The sequence below is a fragment of the Trachemys scripta genome, chromosome 3 (genome assembly GCF_013100865.1).
Source record: "Trachemys scripta elegans isolate TJP31775 chromosome 3, CAS_Tse_1.0, whole genome shotgun sequence".
NCBI classification, from domain to species: Eukaryota; Metazoa; Chordata; order Testudines; family Emydidae; genus Trachemys; species Trachemys scripta.
Window position 1 is genome coordinate 168,425,257 of NC_048300.1, and position 13,977 is coordinate 168,439,233.

General features: G+C 42.4%; 1 protein-coding gene across 5 annotated transcripts in view; it reads right to left on the reverse strand.

Moving 5' to 3' along the window:
- Positions 1–13,977, reverse strand: part of MYT1L (myelin transcription factor 1 like) — a 384,470-nt gene that overhangs the window by 319,947 nt on the left and 50,546 nt on the right. Inside the window, exon 1 of one of the 5 annotated variants that reach the window (XM_034766418.1) lies at positions 7,011–7,100. The exons of the other annotated variants lie outside the window; for them this stretch is intronic. The gene's annotated coding sequence lies outside the window, so the exon portion shown is untranslated. Of the gene's footprint in view, positions 1–7,010; positions 7,101–13,977 lie in introns of those variants that run through there. 5 annotated transcript variants of the gene reach the window in all.

The window sequence follows — 13,977 nt, forward strand, 5'->3', positions numbered from 1 at the left end:
TAATTTTTAAATCTTGCAGGATCTTTTTCCCTTTTCTGATCTTAGAGGCTTAGCTGCTTACTTGCTTAAATATCTCTAGAGCTAATTGCAGGAAAAGAAAAAGGATAAACATGGCCTTGATTGATCAAAAGTGTAGAAGGGGAGTATAAAAATCTATTCACCGACCGCATTTTCTAGGAAAGTGGCATTGTGACATTTGGGTGTTCTTATGAGAATCTGCTGATCTTTGGTTCTGGGTGGAGGACCAAAATCTGGGGGAAGTCTCCAGAAAATTTGGCAATGCTCTTTAAATGTGAGGTCTGACTTATTAGATGTGTTCACCTAATCAACTCTAAGAACACTGAAAGGAAAACAATACCTCACTAATAGATGCACGAGTGCACAATGGGATAAAAGTCGTGTAATTATCATATCATAGCACCCCTAATTTTGCCTATGCCACTAGGGACATATTTTAAGACAAGCTGCAGCACAGCCTCTCTGTTTCAAGCAAAAAATAGCGCTGCACAAAATGGGCCTCTACCTGCAAAGGTCAGTAGTTACATGCATATTAGCTACCTGATTTTTACCTACCATCAGTTAGTTATTAAATATTACTCCTGCAATTCATTGTAGGTGCAAAAAAACTAGCACATTTTCATGTGCATGCCAAAGTGAGACTGGGATGCTGAAGGGTCAGTGCTTAGTGCACATGTGATTTCTTACCTTTGCCTGCATGTTGCTAGTCTGAGGTCCCCAGCTACCTTGTAAGACCTGTGGTGCCTCTTATTAAGCAGAGCATCTTTTTATCAGTGTGACAAAAAAACAGCTTGAATGAAGTAAAGAAATACAAGACAGTGTCTAGCAACCATGGGCACAATTTTATATTGACACTATAGTTGCCGCTTAAATGTATAAACTTTTGAGGAGGACAGATAATATGTTATAGAAATTGGCAGCCTGGTCCAATGGACAGCATACTACATATTCCTCCCCACCCCATCAAGGGCAATGAAGAGCGTCTGGGGTTCACAGGAGCTCAGATCAGTGAGGCACCAATGTGACATACAGACACCACAGCTGCCAGCTTAACACACAAGGAATGAAAATCCGAACTTTTCTACTCCAAAAACAGCTCTCTCTTTAAGTATGGTTCACATCCTGTTTTCAGACAAGCCACTAGAGGGTGAGACAGTTACAAAATTGGTAATTTTTGAGCAGGTCTCATTCTATCTAGCAGAAGATATTGATGGGCGTATTGCTGTGTACATAGAAGCCAGTGAAGAGAAGTGTTAAGAAAAGAACTCTTGGCAGCTAGTATAACTTTGTAGATGCTTCATATTACACCCAGGACACTATCATTATATGCCATTATGTAAGTGGAAGTATGAGTTTGATGGCCATGCAACAATGAATTTTCTCAATGTATCACAATTGAAAATTTACTATAATTGCAGACAACGATCATCCCAGGGGATTGATAATAGGCCTATCTCCTCCAGGTCACTGATTCAAACATAGACCAGGTCGCTAACGATCAAATGTTGTTAGCATCTGATGACTGTTCAATGGCCTACTGAAAGGAAAATGATTTGGTAGTCTCAGTCTGGTTCCCAGCAAAGTGCTGTGCACACATCACTAAAAACATCCATCACAAATGGCACTAATTTGCACTGGCTTCCACAGACAAGCCAACAACAGTGCTCCCATTTTATATTGAAACTCTAGCTTTTTAGCTGACAAAAATTTCAGACACATCCAACCAAATTCTGACCCAACAGAAGGGGCCACAATTCCCATTGACTTCATGGGATGACTTTCCTGTTTACAGTAGGCCTAAATTGTGTCCTCTACATCAATGTATGCATTGAAAATACTCATATATATTCCAGACAGGAAATTAATATTTCTAACCAATTTTAGATCAGTGCAACTCCTGCTTAAGGTAATAAGTGTTCATATCCCAGTGTTTGCTGCCATAAAATCTATGTTATACATTAGACCACATTTTGTGCTTTGTACTATACCCTGCACTGAAACCAGTAAGCAGTGGAGGAATGCCATGAGAGATTTTGCATCAGCAGGCAAAAATCCCTCTCAGGGTCCTCTAGCTTGCAGGAGAAGTGCATGATCAGCACCATCCTTTTGAAAGCTGCCCCCGCTGAGGGTGAGTGAAGGAAAGGACATGGCACTGCTTCTTTCCCAGCCCACCTCCCTTCTTTGGGGTGCCTTGTACCCTTGATAGTGATGATAGAGAAGTCCCTGTGCTCTCCTGAGTGAGAGAACTGAGGTTATTACCTTGGCACTTGCAAGAGAGATCGTTGCTCCTTTCCCTCCCCTGGTGAACACTCACAAGGTCTAGGGTTGATCTAGACCAGGGGTGGGCAAAGTTTTTGTCCTGAGGGCCGGTTATGGGAGAAGGTCATGGCCTGGCCCCCACCTCCTATTTCCCCCGCCCGGGACTCCTGCCCCATCCAATCCCCCCTGTTCCCTGACAGCCCCCCACCCCCCCGGGACTCCTGCCCCATCCACATACCCCCACTCCCGTCCCCTGACAGCCCCCCCCGGGACTCCCATCACCCCATCCAACACCTCCTCTCATTCCTGATGGCCCCCCCGGGACCCCTGCCCCCATTCAACTGCCTGTTTCCACCCCAACCACCCCGCCCCCTATCCACACCCCCAGCCCCTGACCACCACCCTGAACTCCCCTGCCCTCTATCCAACCCTCCCTGCCCCCTTACCGTATTGCCTGGAGCACTGGTGGCTAGTGGCGCTACAGCTGTGCCGTCTGGCTGGAGCTGGGGCATGCCGCCGCTGCCACCACGCAGCACAGGGACTGGGTCAGGCCGGACATTGCAGCTGCACTGCCCTAGGAGCTCACAGCCCCACCGCCCAGAGCATTGCGGCGGAGCGAGCGAGCGAGCTGAGGCAGCAGGAGAGGGGCTGGGGTAGCCTCCCGGGCCAGGACTTCGGGGGCCGGGCAGGACAGTCCTGCGGGCCATAGTTTGCCCACCTCTGATCTAGACCACTATAAGATATCATATAGTGTGGGAAATATTTTGCTAAATTATTTTGCCATTGTTATTGTCATTGAATTTACTGACTCATACTGAGTCACTTTTTAAAATCTTTATTTGCAAACAGTCAATGCATTCACTAGCAACCTAGCTCTGTGGACAGACCTCCCAGGTCAGAGTGGATTTGTATCCAAAGGGCAGTGTGGAAAATCTTACCTAGCCTTTCTTCTTGCAGTATCCATTCTGTAGATACACAGAGAATTTACATCTGTGGTGCTGCCCATCTAGGACCTTTCATAGGCACTAACATTTGGAAACAACGTTTTCAAGAAAATTGACAGGACTTATTAATTCTCAAGACATTTCCACTCTTCTCCCCTGATAGTATACTCTGGTAGTTGTATAACTATTTCTGACTTGGTGGTTTAAAGTTGTTTTCTATATTATAGATTAAATCATTTAGAGATACCACTTCAAGATTTCTTAAATCGCATTTTACACCGCTTGTGAGGGACATCGGTACTTCCTTATTTCTTAAGGCAATTATTTTTATTTCATTTTTGCTTCATATTTATTCATATATATTTTCTTTGATTTACAAAAAAATATTTAAAAAAAAGGGACAAAACACGTTTTATAGATGCCATTGACAAGTTTATGGGAACAAAAAAGTTCTGTAATTTGTAAAGAGTAGTAGACAGGCTAATTTAAAGGAGGCAAGCTTTGAACCTGAAATAATGGAACCAAGTGAAGTGACAACAGGCCGGGGCAGAGTAGACAAATGCACAGGAATAAGGGGAAAATGTGATTGGTAGGTGTGATGTGCCAACCTATATCTTCAATGTAGCTATTCCAAGATATACGTGCTCTCACTATTAGTGTTAGTGGTCCCCAAACTGTGGGGTGTGCCCCCCTAAAGGGCCACAGAGAACATTCTGGGGGGCGCATGGGTGAGGCCCAGGCAAGGGGGCGAGGAGCAAGCATCACCCAGGTCTTCTCTGCCCCCACCCACTGCTCCGCCCCCAGCCCAGCTCCGGCCCCAGCTCCACTCCACTCCCTAGCTCCAGCCCCAGCCAGTTCTCCACTCCGCCCCTTGCTCCCCAGTCCAGCTCTGCCCACATTCCCTCTCCGCCCCCAGGCCAGCTCCTCATTCACCCCCAGTTCAGCCCCAGCACTGCCTTCAGCCTAAGCTCCTCTGCTGAGCCAACAGTGCAGTAATGGGGTTGGGAGGGCACAGACGGATTCCATTACTGGCAAGGGGCAGCACGACAGGAAAAGTTTGGGTACCAGCGCTTTAAATGATGCAGTTGAAAGACTAGGGCACTGAAGCGACATGATGAAGAAGATGTGGTATATTTACTATCATGGAGTATCACAAGGGATGTACCAGTAGTGACAGATTAGAATCTTTACAGAAATCAAAAAGTTTCTTTTCCTGTCTCTCTCTCTGTTGAAAAAAAAATTTCAGTTGTGAAATGGGAAGCTCACTTTGATGCACACAGAAAAAAACACCCCAACACGGACACAAAAACCATCTGTTTAAGTTAGTCTCTTCTAGTATCTCCCTTTATTTAGCAAACCCTTGTGCTGAATGTTAATAAATGCCAAAAACTCAAGATAAGCTACTGAGATTTCATTATACTTAGATATACATGTATGAGCTCAAGAGGTAGCACAACCAGAAGATGGAGATTTGCCTTCCAGGGAAAAAAACCTCAATGATCCATTAGATCATTTTCATGCCTAACTACTTTGAATCTACTCTCTCATTAAGCGATAAATACTTAGGGATACATTTGAAACCTAGCCTCTACCTTGTACATTTGCAGAAACGCATCTGCTTATATTTGCGTCTGTACTTAGCGTATGCAAACATGTTCTGAAGATTCTACCACGTTTGTTTGTCCTTAGTAACATAACTCTTGCTTGCACAAAAGCATTAGAGCAAGAGTAATTGCCAGATCTGAACACATAGTCCACGATGTCCATAAACAACTTTATGTTCTTCACACAGCACATTTTTTCTTGCTTATGCATATTATATCTAAAAGGTCTAAATCCTATTTCTCAGTTAGGAGTTGCCTTTTAACTTGTGCTGCTGCATGTTACTGTAACTTCTCCTGTCCCCTCTCTCCTTGAGTCAACCCCTCCTTAAATCCATCTGCCATGGGGGGTACAGACCCTCATGGTGGCCTAGCAACCAAGGAGTTAATGCAGGAACCACCAGCCAGTGCTTGACTGTCCGCCTCATAGCAGCTGGGAGAGATAAAAGAGCTGAGAAGCAAAGGGCCAAGCAGGCTGGAGAAGGAAAGTCCTACCCACAAGCCAGTAAGGGTACATCTACACTACAGCGGGGAGTCGATTTAAGATACGCAAATTCAGCTACGTGAATAGCGTAGCTGAATTCGACGTATTGCAGCCGACTTACCCCGTTGTGAGGACGGCGGCAAAATCGACTTCTGCCGCTTTTTGTCGGCGGCGCTTACTACCACCTCCGCTGGTGGAGTTAGAGCACCGATTTGGGGATCGATTGTCGCGTCCCGACGGGACGCGATAAATCGATCCCCGAGAGGTCGATTTCTACCCGCCGATTCAGGTGGGTAGTATAGACCAGACCTAAGAGGCTACACAAGGGAAAAAAACCCAAAGAAGGGATGACTGGATCTACAGGCTGGAGAATCCCACAGCACCAAGAGAGGTAGGAAGGAGCTCAGGGCACAGCAGGCGTGGAGGCTTGATTCTGCCTGCCTGGTTTAACAGTCCTGAGCTGGAATCCAGTGGAGTGGGTGGCCCTTGGTTCCCATACTGCTCCCTCAGAGACTTAAGAACCAAAGGGGTTTCTAGACCCCGTGAGGACCAGGACCAGCTGACTCTGCCAAGTACAAGAGGAAACACCTACCCCTGCAGGACTGAGACTAATACTCTTTATAGCCCAGAACAGGACTACCACAGGGACTCTGGCCAGAGGAGCTGACTGACCGCCAGGCCAGACCAAGTGGACTCCATCTGACAGAGAGGCACACCATTAGCACACCAGCTCACAGCCTCCTTCAAATGTTCCCTTATAAAATAAAAAAATGACACAAAGATAAACCATGTTGTACTGTAATATCCATTCTGAAAATCTGTATGCAAGGCCACTTTAACAGTAAAACAAAAGCCTAGCTTCTCAAATCCTAGACCTGCTTAGTGAGCTTTGCCCTAGCGATCAGAACCCCCTTTGCCAACTACAGTTGCCTCTGTAGAGCTAGGGAGGTATTAAATATCTGTAAATATCTGTCTGTTTCAACAGAGTCAGCATACCAGGTTCCTAGATAATGGTCGAAACCCAGAGTTACACAGTAGGGAATCCTGCTATAATAGCACTGCCCAGCATCGCCAACTGATATTGCTGTCAGCAATAGTTCTCAGCAGGGGGAAGGGGAGTGCAATTAAAAAGGAGGCATTGGGAGAACAAATATATATGTATAAATAAATAAACGACCACCAGAATCTGAACGCCAGAATCTATCAAAGATACTGCATGCAGGGTAACATTAGCAAAGGGAGAAAATGATGCACAAAGTTATTATTGTAAGTCTGGATTACTAAGAGAAATTCAGAATACATTGATACTACATCTTTTGTGCATGTACATATATTATATAATATTTATCTAGCTCTTAACAGGTGTTGTGAGAATTAATTAGTTAATGTTTGCAAAGTCTTTTGAAGATTAAATGCACCAGATAAATGCTAAATGTGTGTCTTTTCTTGTGCCTGATCCTGCAATCTTACTCAGACAAAATACTCAGTGGTTTCAATGTGATTTTCGAATGAGGAAGGATGGCAGGTCTTTGGTCTTTGTTTTGTTTTACGTTTGCAGACAGGGTTTTCTCCCGGATTCATGAAAGCAAACTACAAAAATTAAAGGGCTGATTTAGCTTCAGGCACCTACAGCAAAAGAGGGGTTTTGGGGGGGGGCACAGTGGTGACCCCCGGTACAGGCACACACATAAAGGGCTCCCTTACTGCACAGTGTGGACTCCCATATCCTGGGTCACAGGCAGGGGGATGGGTTAACAGTAGAGCTGTGTGAATAACCAATCTTTCAGGTTGCCGGCCATTCTGAAAACAAAAATGGAAAAAAAAAAATCATTTCAGGTCAGCCCAACATGAACAACATGAATTACTTTACTTAGTGAGCCAAAAAGTAAAAAAGAAAGTTTGTTTGAGGTCAACCAAAATGGTTTGTTCAACCTCCAAAGGAAATGTTTCCTTTTGTTTGAGAGGGTTTATTTATTTATTTACTGTTCTAAAAATAAAATTGGAGTAAAAAGTTGTTTGAAATTTGCAAAATCATAATTTCTTTTTGTTGTGGTGGTGGTGGTGGTGGTGATGTTTTTAAATTGAAACAATTCAGTGCATTTTTCAGCCAAAGAAAAAGAAAAAGAGACGTTGCATAATACCGCATCCCAGTGAAGTCAGTGGAACTATTCACTGAGTAAGGTACTATCAAGGGCTAGATTCTGATACCTTATACGTAGCTAATAACACCTAGTAGTAAGGAGCAACTCAACCAGGTTAAGAGTATTGGAATCCAGCTCAAAATGAGTAAAGAAGGTAGAATTTTGCCCTAACTAAATATACATTAGTCAGTATAGATCACCATCTATAAGCACTTCTTAATTCATTATGCCAACATGCACTAAAGAATGTAGTGAACTGTCTCAATGCTAGCAAACATTTTTCTTTGATGTACTGAAAACCAGGGGTCAGAAATCTGGAATTTTAATTATTTGAAGAACGGTTTTAACAGACAAACTGAAGTACACAACGTCGGCCTACAAGTCTGCAGAGTGATGAAAATTAAAGAAATGGCGTGACTATGAAAAAAATTTAAGGGCTACTTTAAGTACTTAAAATTTCTCTTCTCTGCTTTCAACTTTAAGTATCTATGAAGTGTCAAATATTTATTGTGTTTACAGTACACAGACATTCCTCAAACATATTTCAGTTTGGATGTGTATATTTGGTTATTCGACTGGCTTGGGTCTCAGTCCTGCTCTTGAAAATATGGGCACGCATTGCTGTGTACCTTGCCAAATTGGCTACTATCCGTATATGTACTTACACAGTAACTGAGTTTACAATACATATAGCTGTGAATGCCGTATATACGTATATGAAAGCAACATCAAAAACCCATAGACATAAGCAGAAATTAACAGGCATATATAATATGCTAACTTAGGGCTTGTCTACACTTACAGCACAGTAATGGCACAGCTTCACCTCTGTAGTGCATAGCAAAGACACTACCTATGTTGACAGAAGAGCTTCTCCCATCGGCATAGGTACTCCACCTTCTCAAGAGGTAGTAGCTATGTTGAAGGGAGAAGCCCTCCTGTCGACATAGCACTGTCTACATGGCGGGGTTAGGTCGGTATAACTCCATCACTCAGGGGTGTGGATTTTCCATACCCCTGCATGACAGAGTTATACCGACATAAGTTTGTAGCACAGACCAGGGCTTATTGGATGTATCTCTATTATATGGAATAAGTTAAATCTTCTTACGTGCACCCCTTCTGATTAGGAATGGGCCGATTTTACTACTTGCTGCATAAATGGACCTACTTCTTTAGCTGACTGAGCAAAGGCCTGTGTTTTCTGGCACAAATCTGTAACCGTGTCCCAGGTACCATGGTTTTCAGCAAACTGCATATCTGTTTGCTTCAGGAATTGGGAATCTCTCTTAGCTCCTGACTGGGTACATTAACCACAGTTACTCATAAGAAGACAAACTCATAAGAAGAAACCAAATAAAAACCCGCAGCTGGCCTATGCCAGCTGACTTGGGCTCCCGGGGCTTGGGCTGCGTGGCTGTTTAATTGCAATGTAGACGCCCAGGCTCAGCTGGGAGCCCGGGCTCTAGGACCCTGCGAGGTGGGAGGGACCCAGAGCTCAGGCTGCAGCCCAACCCAGAATGTCTACACCACAATTAAACAGCCCTGTAATCCACACCCCACAAGCCTAAATCAGCTGGCATGGGACAGCTGTGGGTGTCTAATTGCAGTGTAGACATATACAGAGAGGTTTGCTCAGCATTTCTAACTCTCTCTCTCTCTCTCTCTCTCACACACACACACACACAGTCTTCCCTTCTAAGAGGAGAATTGTCCCAAAGAGTTACAAGATCCATCTACCTCACTGTTTTAATCCAGTCTTTATATTTTAATCACCTTCTTACTACTTGCATTGGTGAGCTAACCAAGTAGAACATCATTCACTTAACCAGAGGCAACACATACAAAAATACTCATATCAAAACTAGTTAAGTTGAAGTGAAGACTGAGAACCCATTTTCAACTTAAAAGGAAGAACAGAGGTTAAAACAAACAAACACCATAAAGTCAGGAAATTATGAGACAACGTTAAAAGGAAAATGTTTGAACATCTCAAAAGTCAAAGGTAAAGTACCATATAGCTAAGCCAACACTAGCCTCACCTCACTCAAGCACTATTCAGATGGCAGGTTTAGATGATGGAGAGTAGAGCTGGGCAAGCAATGGTTTTCCTGTCTTGTGAGAATTGTTGATGTTTCAAACACTTTCCCCATCTTGAACTGGGACAAAAAGTTGAAATCTTGAAAAATTTCACAAACCAATAAAATTAAAAAAATGGATCGGATCAAAATATTTTGTTTCAATAATTTCAACCTTATTTTTTGCCTTTATTCTTAGTATGAGTTAACTAAAATTTCAGAACTAAAAGTAACTGAACTAAAAACCCCAAAATTTTCATTTCAAAAATGTTGAAAAAAGAAGGCAGTTTCAAATATTTTTCAAGTCAGGAGATTCATCAAACCTGACCCTTTCTCGGAAATAGTTTCAGTTTCAACTAGTTGGCATTATCTGATAGAAAAAATGTTTTATCAGAAAATTCTTAACCAGCTCTAATGGAGAGTAAATGGGAGATGGGAGCAAGACTGCACTTAGAGGGTGACTAGCTATAGGGGAAGACTGACAGCAGAGAGAAACAGAGATTCATTTCACCAGAGCCCTCTGAGTTCAGTGGAGCACAAAGGGCATATTTGTAGATGTATGTGTGGGGGGGGGGAGGTGGGAGAGGGTATCTTCCAATATGAGCTCAGCTAACTTGGAGGAAGCTGGCAAGTCACAGGGCTTGATTCCTGACTGAAGTCCCTAGGTGCTACCACAATATAGTGGAGCTCTCCATGTCATGGAGAGCTCAAGGGAGCAACAGATGTGATAATAAGCCAAGGAAGAAGAGACCAATGTCTCTCAAAGATAAGCAAGTCTGACCTATTCCATCCAATTGAGGGCAATGTTGCATATACAAATAAGGCAGAACATTATATACTTACTTCCCAAAATTACAGAATAGTTGTGAAATGTGGATGCAGTTTGCAAAGCCAATGATATGTTAAAAACAGAACAAAAAAAAGAGCCCAGCTTCCTATGCAAAGTTTCAGATTTGTTTACGTCTGCTAACTAATCCAACTGCCTATAGAGAAATTTCTATTCAGCCATAATTATTGCAGTATCACCAAAGAACTGGGGCCCAATACTGGTCTCATTGAATCAATACTCCCTTTGATCTCAGTGGTGTAGGATTAACCCTTTGGTCTCTTTCCACTTCAGTTATAAGCAGCACAAGATAAATTCATAGATTTTTTTCCATAGGTTACAAAGCCAGAAGGGACAACAGTGATCATCTAGTCTAACTTCCTGTATAACTGAAGCCATAGGATTTCCCTGAATTAATTCCTGTTTGAACTAGAGCATATCTGTTAGCAAAGTTTGATTTAAAATTTGTCAGTGACAGCAAAAATTCACTACAACCTTGGATATGTTATTCCAATGGTTAATGTGAATGTAATTACCTGTGGACTTATTTCCAGTCTGGAAATGTGGAATGTAGACTTATTTCCAGTCTGAAGTTGTCTAGTGATGGCTTCCATCCATTGGATCTTGTTAGGTATTTGTCTGCTAATCTGAAGAGGCTAACATCAAATTTTTGTACCCTATGTAGGTACTGACAGACTGTCCCTTAATCTTCTCTTTTTTAAGATAAAAATATGAAGCTTCTTGAATCTGTCACTATAGGCACAATTTCAAATCCTTTAGTCATTTTTAGACTCTCAGGTCAGAAGGGACCATTATGATCATCTAGTCTGACCTCCTGATCTAGTCTGACCTCCCGATTTTTGCGGATCTTCTCTGAACCCTCTTGAATTAATCAATATTTTTCTTGAATTCTAGACACCAGAACTGTCCACAGAATACCAGTCATATCAGTGCCAAATAACGAGGTAACAAAATTTCCCTACGCCTATTCGATATTCCCCTGTTTAGGTATCCAAAGATCATATTAGCCCTTTTCACCATGGTATCACACTAGAAGCTAAAGTTCACTATGACCCCAAGTCTTTTTCAGAGTCACTGATTCCCAAGATACAGTCCCCCATCATATAAGTATGGACTACTATGATGGGAGGAGACATTCAGTACATGTGATTTGTGAGTATTGAAAAGTCCTGATCTATAGATTGAGTGCCCTTGTCTGTTCTGGGGGTGAAAAAGAAGACTAGCCTCGCATCCTGTTTTCTGTACAAATGAACTGATAGTAAGCCACCTGGTTTACTGAATTCTTATTCTGCTTCAGCTATTTGCCCCTCATTCTGTACTTCCGGTATAAGAGTGCACATGATTAATTACATATGACTTTTTTTGGGGGGTAAGGCAGACATATTTGGAGACCCACTTTGTCCCTGAAGCATATTCCTAGTTCAATCTTAGTAAAAATTGGGAAGATCTGCACTAAGGACCAAATCCGTACACATTTCTAGAAACCGAAAGGTAGCACTAAGGGAACATTGTCACCATCATTGGCAAGAGGAAGAAATGGGAGAAATGGTTGGGAGGCTTCCAAACACGTAGGCCTATTTCTTGTAAACAACTCACACCCATTCAAAGAAACCAATAATATAAAATGTATTTCTACAGGAAAATTGTGCAGATCAGAAGACAATATGAATTTACAAAAAGTCACCTTGTGTTGTATTTTCCTTCATTCTATCCACCAAGTCTATGAATAAATTATCTCCATGACTGCTGGATCTCTGAAGCTCTGCAGGCATTCTGGGCTTCATAGCCAAGGAAGTATCCCATCTCCAACTGAATTAGTGCCCTTTATCTCCCACAATACTGATATCTTACTCTTCCACCTCTGGTCAGATAGGAAAATAATTCCAGCCCAGGAATTTGATCAACTAACGGCTGTGGTCATGGATAGGTTATGTTTTTTAAAGGGGAGCTTGAGTGCACAATATCAATGTTATTAACTGGGTCATACAGAAACCATCTTAAAGAAACATACAACAGTTTTTAATATGCAGTTTAAAGCTAATTTTAATTAACACTCTTGTTGAAGGAGGAAATTCTAATTATGCAATTTTGTGCCAAAATTTTAAGAGTTTCTTTAGACTGCTCCACAAGCACAATTGTGCATAATTTTGAAGGCAACTTGAAACCATACAACACTCCCTTGGCTTTGGGTTTCATTACAAAGTTGGAACTCAGACCATGTTCATTGAAATGTCTGCTAATGTTCATGATGCTTCAAGCAAACCTGGGTCCAGTTTTGAGCTAACCTGGGCCAGCGAAAGGTTTTCCATTTAAATTGTGAAATTTGCAATTGTACGTTGTTTCTAAATAAAAGCAGGTGAAACTCAGAACTCTCACTTTAAGCTTTTGGGTTCATTCAAATCCAAAATTCAAAGTGAAACTCAAGGGATGAAAATTTGGTAATGCCTGAAAATCCTTGACAATCACAATTAATGTTGATGGGAATGGGAGGCTGTTGGACGTATACTCTACCAATCATATGTTGTGACATATGTTAACCCCAAAATATTGTGGATATAGATTTTCATGAAAGTCTTTTCAATCTTTTATATACTTTTCACATCTCAGACTTTTCCACCAATACCATCATATAAACTAGAGATGAAAAAGTTTTATTAGATGAACAGCTCCAGCCCACTGCCAGAGCAAAGCTGTATCCTATATTTCCCCATCATTTCACCAGCCCAATTTTAAATAACCTGCTCTGTTAGTAATTCCACCTTTTCCTTCAGAAGACTATTCCTCAGTTTAATTCTACTAGGTCTGTTGAGAAATATTTCCTGCTCCTAATTTTTTCTTAACTTTATGCTACTACAAAGACTATGTTTCCACTGCTTTGCAGTTTGGATCATGGAGGTGGAATAGCAGCATGCACCAAAGTGCTGTGCTATTACTCCTCCGTGTGGACACTACAGGCACAAACTAAAGATTCCTAGTTCACATTAATGTAATCCTGTTTAAAGAGGACTACGTCAACACAAACTAGGAACCTTTTAGTTCATGCCAACAGCATCCACACAGAGCAGTTACAGTGCAGAACTTTTGGTTGCACACTGCTATTCCCACCCTGTGGTCTGAACTGTGGGGCAGTGCACACAAGCTTTTAGTTATATTCCTTTGGATCACCATAAACAACTCCTCTCCCTCCTTTGCATTTACAACTTTAGTGTTTTAATTTTATTTCATGGTTATGTATTCAGTTGCTAGAGAAAGATCCCTTGTTCCTACCAAGTAGGTTAATTCTCTGATGCTTTTTCACCACTTCCTGTTGTTGGAGACTTATAGATATTAAGGCCAGAAGGAACCATTATGATCATCTAGACTGACCTCCTGCCTAGGGTTACCATACGTCCTCTTTTTCCCGGACATGTCCGGCTTTTCGGCAGTCAAACCCCCGTCCGGGGGGGAATTGCCAAAAAGCCGAACATGTCCGGGAAAATGGCGGCTCTGTTTAAGAGCCGGGCTGCCTGAACGCTACCGGCTTCGGGCAGCCCCGTGCCTCCAGACCCTGCACCGCCGGAGCCCAGGAGGGGAACTACCCGGCTGGGGGCGCAGGGTCTGGAGGC